Source organism: Saccopteryx bilineata, chromosome 4, assembly GCF_036850765.1.
Source record: "Saccopteryx bilineata isolate mSacBil1 chromosome 4, mSacBil1_pri_phased_curated, whole genome shotgun sequence".
In the NCBI taxonomy this organism is placed as follows: domain Eukaryota; kingdom Metazoa; phylum Chordata; class Mammalia; order Chiroptera; family Emballonuridae; genus Saccopteryx; species Saccopteryx bilineata.
Window position 1 is genome coordinate 298,959,976 of NC_089493.1, and position 8,355 is coordinate 298,968,330.

Below are 8,355 nucleotides of genomic sequence, written 5' to 3' on the forward strand. Positions count from 1 at the left end.
ATAACACTCCAAGCTGATTTATCAAAGTTTTTTGAAGAAAAATTCTGTGATTCACCAGCAGCTTGGAGACATTCTGATTCAGCCAGGAGCCCGCTCTTAGATAACTGGCCTAGCTCATACACTGCAGGTAGTAAGTGTGCACCTCATGTTAAAAATAGGGCTTTATGGTATACTCCACACTATGCCTGCCCTGAACCCCCTTCTGGACAGCGCCGAATTTGCGGGTCTCACTCAGATTATTTTTGTAAAGCGTGGGGTTGTGAAACACTTGTCAGTGAATTTCAATGGAGTCCACCGAAACCAGACCCAGACATAAGTCTCTTTCGATTAGGAACTAGATTAGGGGGAAGAAGGCCCAATGATGGTTGGGATGAGGACTGTGCTAAAGATAATTGTAACCCTACTATCATTACTATTAAGAAGCCTAAAGACCCAAGTTGGAATTCAGGAAAAACCTGGGCGCTAAGATTATATGTAACTGGACATGATCCTGGTACCTTTTTCACCATTAGAAAGCTTCCTACAAAGAACAGACCTTTTCTAATAGGAGTAGGGAATGGGCTGCCACCTAGGCCCCCTGTCAGCCTTCCAGCAGCACACACTCCGGCAGCACCAAAACTCCCAGACAGTAAGACAGGCCTAGACCAGAGCGGAGCTACCACGACTCCTACTGTAGACTCTTTCCCAATAGAGCCAGAGGAGCAGGACCATAAATTACCTTTTTACACTCCCAGCCCATTACTGGAAAGACCACACCACCAAGAGACGTATGCCCTAGATTTATTAGATAAGGTATTCCCCTTCTTTAACAAGACACAGCCTGAAATTACAGAATCTTGTTGGCTTTGCCTTAGTCCCAGACCCCCTTTCTATGTAGGGCTTGGAGCCAACACCTTGAGGGAAGGGGAACTGGCTCCTACTACAGTAACCCTTACGAGGGACCGGAACCAGGATCAGATGAAAGATTGTGTCTCAGAAGGATCTCTCACTTTAGCAGAGTTCCATGGGAAAGGAACCTGCTACCTCTTAGCAAATTTCACCTTAGGTAATTCCAATTACAGTGACTATTGCCTTAACCAAGAAACCCTACTCGCCACCCTAGAGGACCCAAAAGTGATGAAGGCACCTGAAGGACTATGGTTTGTGTGTACTCAAGGCATCTTCAAGTGTATAGTCCCCACTCATCCTGAACTTTGTGTAAGTGCTTACATTATTCCACAGGTATATCTGTATAGGGGAAATCCTGAATTCCTTGTGGCTCCCCAAGGTGGGAAAAATGAGCTCCACTTCTTATCCCTATCATAGCTACCATAGGAATTGTAGGGTCAGCAGCAGTAGGGACAGCATTCCTCATTCAAGGGGAACTTACCCTCAGACAGCTATCCAAGACATTCTCCAAAGATATTGCGCTTCTCCAAAACCAGGTAATATACCTCGAGAAGCAAATAGACTCCCTAGCCGAGGTAGCCCTTCAGAATAGGAGAGGACTAGACCTCCTCCTACTCGAGCAAGGAGGACTGTGTGCTGCTCTAAGAGAAGAATGCTGTTTTTATGCTAACCACTCTAGAGTAATTAGAGAGAATATCAAGGTACTTGCAAACAGATTAGAAAATAGGAACTTAGAAGAAGATGACCCAGGATGGTATGCCTCTATGTTCAGAACTTCCCCTTGGCTAACCACTCTTATATCTACAATTGCTGGGCCATTACTGATACTTTTGTTAGCTCTCACTATTGGGCCTGTAGTTATTAATAAACTCCTTACATTTATTAAGGAAAGAATCGAGACTGTAAAAGTGATGGTTCTGTCTCAACCTACCTACACCATCCTTCCTTCTGATGAAGAATCAAGAGTTTGATTTATGCCCTAATAGGAGTAGGGAATGTAAGGACCAAGAGAAGATCAGAAAATAAGCAAGGCACTAATGGAACAGGGAACTTAAGGGTTACAGGCAGGTCCTGCTCCTGTTCTGTTAGGAGTAACATGCCCAAGGTCGTTCAAGAAGCAGAGACAGATAGGGACTCTGGGAAGCTGAGAGAGAAGAAAAAAAAAGGAAAAAGAGACAAACGTTTGCATTCTATTGGTTAAAAGACCCTTATCAGAAGTTTAGGTTTGGAATTCGCCAATGAGCTAGACCCCAGCCCCTGTTGCTATGCTATGTGCAGCCCCCTTAGCAAATAGGTTACCGCCACATCTGCTTCTGTATTAGGCTTGCTTGCTTAGCTTATAAAAAGATTTAGCTGTGAGCGCTAGGTGCGATTCCCATCTGTAGCTCCTTGTGAACATGGTGTCTCTGGACACCTCGGGAATTTGCCCCTGCACAGGTAAAACTGGCCAATAAAGTTACATCTATACTCCTGAAAGTCTCCGATGTTTGTTCTTGACTGGTGGATGCTACACCTGTAGCTGTTCCCCACTCTCTCTCGCCTCATCCCTTTTACTTACCTAGAATCCCCTGGACCACATTGCTCACTTCACATTTGGATTCTGACATGTGAACAGAAATAGAGCCCATATCTACTAAGAGAGACCCCATCCAAAGTGTACGAAACAGCTGGGAGAATAGCTATTCTGCTACAGACTGGATTTCCTCATCTTCCCCTCTTGTTCCACCCTATGCACTCACCAGATCCACATAGAGGGACTGGAGGACAATAAATACCTGCTTCTAGAGGCTACATTAGAAAACCGAGCCTCCTCAGAGCCCTACACCTTTTTTTGCTTCCAGTCTCACCTGGCCATTGAGGAAGTTCATGGGGAGGTTCCACTTTCAACCAAACAGAAGAGATGGTCATTCTAGAACTGACTCATTCAATGTGTCCTGACTATAAACCTCAGAATGTGAACATTTCCCCCATAACATTACACACAAAAAAATGAAGAACAACACAAAAAACACTGTGACCCTACGTATTTATCAATGGATAATATTCTAGATTACTCCTAAATACTCAGAGGTTAATTCACTGCACTAATGGGGTGTGGTTTCTACATTCCCAGGACAATCATTCAGGTTCCAGGATGATCTTTCAACATGTGTTTCTCACCCAGGTCGAATGGTGGCCCCAGGGACAACCGCAAAGTATGCAGACACTTTGGATTGTCATGAGCATTTTTAAAATTTTAATTATTGTTAGAAAGAGAAAGAGGGGGAGACAGTCAGACAGATATTCAGAAACATCAATCTCTTTCTGTATGTGCCCTGATTCAGTATCAAACCTATGACATTAGTGTATGCATGCAATGCTCTAACCTACTGAACTTTCTGGTGAGAGCAAGCCATTGTCTTTTTTTTGGGAAAAAAGTACTAGAGAAAATCTGAGGTAATTTAAAAATAAAAAATAATCTGCTGTGGTGACAACACCAGAAGTCCTTTCTTTGCTCTTGACAGTCAGGGGCATAAACACTATTTCTAATAGTTTAGCACAAAGTGACCCCTTTTCTAACATGCACTTTTTCTTGTGCCGTGGCAGCAGTCCAGACTGAGAAACCACCTAAGCTCTGGGAATCCAGAATTTATCTGAGCCTGGGTTACCACTCACAACCTAGGTTCCTTTGGTCACAGAACACCTCCCAGGGTCTTTGTTTTATCACTTGTAAATTTTCTCAGTTTTATAGCTGAGAACACGCATTGCTGAAGAATCGAGACTTAGCTCTCAGCTCTGCCTTCAGAGAAGCTAAGATAAGGAAACTCTCTATGATCAATCAAACCTGGGACCAAAGGCATTTCACTGCCAAATCCAGTGCTTGTCACAACTTATAATTATTTTATTTATGTATATTTTTCATTCCCTTTGTCTACTGCATGACAGCATAGTATTCATAAAGACAAAAAGTGAGTCTGTTTCATTCACTACAGACAACCAGTGTCGAGCACAGTGCCTGGCACATAATAGAAGTACAATAAGTGTTTATTAGATGAGTGAATAAATACTCATTTGTATACATATACAGATATACAAAAATAACAGACACATATAGACACAGAGAGATATGCTCCTGTGCAATGAACATCTATGCACACAGATGTATACACATCCAATATACCTGAGTACATATACATAGAGAAATACAATAGGTACACAGAGAATATGGGAAGAAAATGTCATAATATTAACACTAAATATCTCTGTATAAAAATTTTGTTGTTTTGTTTTCCTTATATTTTTTCTAGCATTTCTGCAATAAGAATACATTTTTATAATAAAAAAGTTGTTAAAATTCAATATACTTGTCAAATCAAGGTACATCATATTTTACAATACATTAAGAAGATTTTTTTAAAGATTTTATTTATTTATTATAGAGAAAGGGGGGGAGGAGCAGGAAGGATCAACTCCCATATGTGTCTTGACCAGGGAAGCCCAGGGTTTTGCACCGGGAACATTAGCATTTCCAGGTTGATGCTTTATTCACTGCACCACCACAGGTCAGGCCATTAAAAAGATTTAAATAAAAAAGGTCAAAAGACAGAAGTAAAAATAGTAGAATGGGAAGTCATTTAGTGCAGGGACATGAGTTCCTAGCACAGTGCCTGGTATATGATGGGTGCTTTCAAAGACTTTATGAAGGAAAGAAGGAAATCAAGATGAAAAGAAGGGTGATAGAGAAATCCAGAAAGAAAAAGAAGAAGAGGAAGAAAAAAGGAGAAAAACCAATCATAGCTACAGAGAAAAAATGGGGGAGGACTAAGGGAGATTCATCACAATTATACACATTCACAATATTTGAGATCCCAAGTTGACTATTAAAGTTCTCTGCATTTGCCTGACCTGTGGGGGCTCAGGGGATAAAGCCTTGACTTGGAATGCTGAGGTAGCTGGTTTGAAACCCCAGGCTTGCCTGGTCAAGGCACATATGGGAGTTGATGCTTCCTGCTCCTCCCCACCTTCTCTTTCTTTCTCTTCTCTAAAATGAATTTTAAAAAAAGTTCTCCATATTTACCAAGCATTCAGAAAATATTTTTAGAGCATCAAAAAATAAATGGAGCCCTGGCCGGTTGCTCAGCGGTAGAGCGTCGGCCTAGTGTGCGGAGGACCTGGGTTCGATTCCTGGCCAGGGCACACAAGAGAAGCACCCATTTGCTTCTCCACCCCTCCGCTGCGCCTTCCTCTCTGTCTCTCTCTTTCCCTCCCGCAGCCAAGGCTCCATTGGAGCAAAGATGGCCCGGGTACTGGGGATGGCTCTGTGGCCTCTGCCTCAGGCGTTAGAGTGGCTCTGGTCACAACATGGCCACGCCCATGATGGGCAGAGCATCACCTCCTGGTGGGCAGAGCTTCGCCCCATGGTGGGCATGCCAGGTGAATCCCAGTTGGGCACATGCGGGAGTCTGTCTAACTGTCTCTCCCTGTTTCCAGCTTCAGAAAAATGCAACAAAAAAATAAAAAATAAAAATAAAATAAAAAAATGGATCTTACTGGCTCTACAATGTTGAATTTCTTGCACTCCTGAACTTCTGGATTTCATAAATGTAATCAAGGGAGGGCTCAAAAAAAAATGTTCCTCTCTTTGTCCACCTGCAGGTCAACCTGTAGAATGGTAGCAAATGTCACAAACATGTAGATAGAAGACTGGGGCTACGTCCAGGTTCTATGGCCAACCACAGGGCACTGCAGCACATCCCCAGTCACCCTCATGGAGCTAAACACAAAAGAATCATGAGGGCAGCAGAGCTGGTATAAAGAGAGCTCCTCTTCCTGGATATCGACCCAGCAGCTAGGTATGGCAGGGCGACACTTCACCTACTGAGCTGCATGTGAATGTGTGGCCCCCCACCTAGAGAGAGTGCAGAGCTAGCAAAACACTCTGGTACCAGCTGCAGGACGATTTGACCCAGAGAAAGTGCAGAGATAGTGGGTCACTATTGGCATTACCCCTCCTGGAAAATAAGGAGCTGGCAAATGGGCTATGGTCTGCACACAGGACTGCCTCAACAGAGAAAGTGCAGAGACTGAGAAACACTGCTGCTCGCACTGGTCGGGCTGCTCTACCCAAAGTAAGCACAAAACTAGCAAAACTCTGCAGCCCAGTGTGGAGTGAGGGGGGCAATGCTGAGCATGTGCACAGGGCTGCCAGATCCGGATGTCGGGAGCCGATCAACAACTGCTGGCTGACAAGGTCACAGCAGGAGAAGACCCACAACTGCTGGCTGACAAGGTCACATCAGAAGAAGATCAAAAACTGCTGATTGACAAAGTCACAGCAGAGAAGACCAACAGCTGCTGGTTGACAGAGTCACCGCAGTGAAGACCAATGGCTGTGGGTTGACAAAGTCACCGCAAAGGAAAGGCACAACGATACTTCCCCCTTTGACTTTTTGAATTAATCTGGCCTTATATCCCCCCTTTTCTAGGTGTGTGCTATTATTTATAGCACAGGGATAATAGTACCATGCTTTCCCTGTAGATTCATAGTAATTTCTTTGGAAATGAGACAGAGGGTGTGAGTTCCACAGAAAAGCCTGTAAGCCCCTTGAACTGGGCTCATAAACATAAGAGGCTGGCTATGATATCCCTCGTGAAGGGTTAAGTTTGTAGGAGAATTTCTTCTTAATCATGTTAGAAAGAATAGATTGTGACTTGTGAATGGGTAGAGGGCAGTGGCTGTGCACAGAGCACCTTTCGGCCTCCACTTAATTCATCATTTTTCCTCCCTAGCCTTTTCATGTGATAGAGTAGAGAAACTTTCCTTTCTTCTTGCTTACCTGACCTGCAGATGGTGGAACACTCTAAGAAGAATATAGTTAGAACTTAACTAGTGTGTGAATATAGTAAATAAATAAAATTTGACTAAACAATAGAATCTTAGGAAATGAGTAATGGAATGGACTGTTGTGTGGCCTGGGATGGGAATGCAGTCAGCAAGAAAAAAATGTTTTGTTAAGAGAATTGTTTTATGACTAAAGGCAGTTGCTGGGCTTTCTCAGTGAGACACTCTCATGAGGTTTGTGTACTTTCCAAGATTTTTATCTGAAGAAATAATGAGAGGAATGGGGGGGCATCCATAGAAGCAATAGCAATTAATGTCTTCTGAAATTATGTTGCTACTAAGCTATCTTGCGAGTGCACTCTACATATCTTTAAGTAAAAGTTACTCTTAATGTTATGTCAATTTTTTAATGGGAAAGCCTTTGGTAATCTTGTGAGAAAAGTTAGGACACTGCATAAACTCAAGGCCATTTGCCTGAGCAAGCGGTGGTCCTTTGCTAATCCTTAATGATTTTGTCTGTTAATCTCTCTCTGCCCCTTGACTCACACCAACAGTAAAGTTGAGTTATTAGTTAGTACTAATCCTTTAAAAGCTTTTACCAATGTTGTTATTGCTATTCAAATTATTTTGTAGTTGTACTTTGAATGATTTGCCACCTGATTTGTAGTTTATAGATATAAATTAACTGTTATCTGGAAACATGTAAACATAGTGAAACAGAAGCAATGATTAATACCATGTAATTGTAACTTGGTGTGTGTGTATAAAAAAGGAACTGTACTAGCATTTGGCAGAGATGCCTGGCAGTAAAAGCTAACAAGAGAATAAAGAGAAAGAAAAGCATTCTGCTTTCTCACTCAATTTTTGCCGACGCCGTCTCCTCCTGTGTGACCCCTGGATACCCCCCCCAGGGCTGGACCCCGGCACCCGGAGGTGAAGAATGAATAAATTAAGGCTGTGTGTGCACCCAGGTTACCCCACCAGGACAAACGATGGATCTAATGGAGGGTGAGACACAAGAAATCAATCAGGTAACCCAGCGCAGAACGTGCTCGGAAAACAGATAATTAAAACAGGACACACAAAGCACACAAACCGCAGCCCCTTTTACACCAGGAGCCCTGCCCAGATTAAAAGGGAAGGAGGATCACATACCCCAGGTGGCCCATACAGAACCCACTCCTTCAGATTAGGTGACAGGCACTGCTTGCACCTCCCCCCGCCCCAACTACAACCAGCAGGCTGAAACTACAGAACACACAATGTAACAAAGACAACTGTTTCAAGACTGGGCGGGATGATTATTCCATTCAACTCAAAGGAACAAAAACAGAAAGTCAAAGAAAATGGAAAGACAAAAGAATATACCCCAAATGAAGGAACAAGAAAGAATCTTTGGAGAAATATTCTAATGAAATAGAGATGGGTAATCGGACAGATAAAGACTTCGAAGCAAATAGTCATAACGATGTTCAATACACTTCATAGTAGAATAAAAGAACTCAAGAGAACAAGAAAATGTAATAGTTTCATCCGGCTTGAGCGCAGATTCACTGGCTTGAGCGCGGGATCATAGACATGACCCCATGGTCGCTGGCCGTGCCCAAAGGTCGTGGGCTTAAAGCCCAAATTGCTGGCTTGAGCAA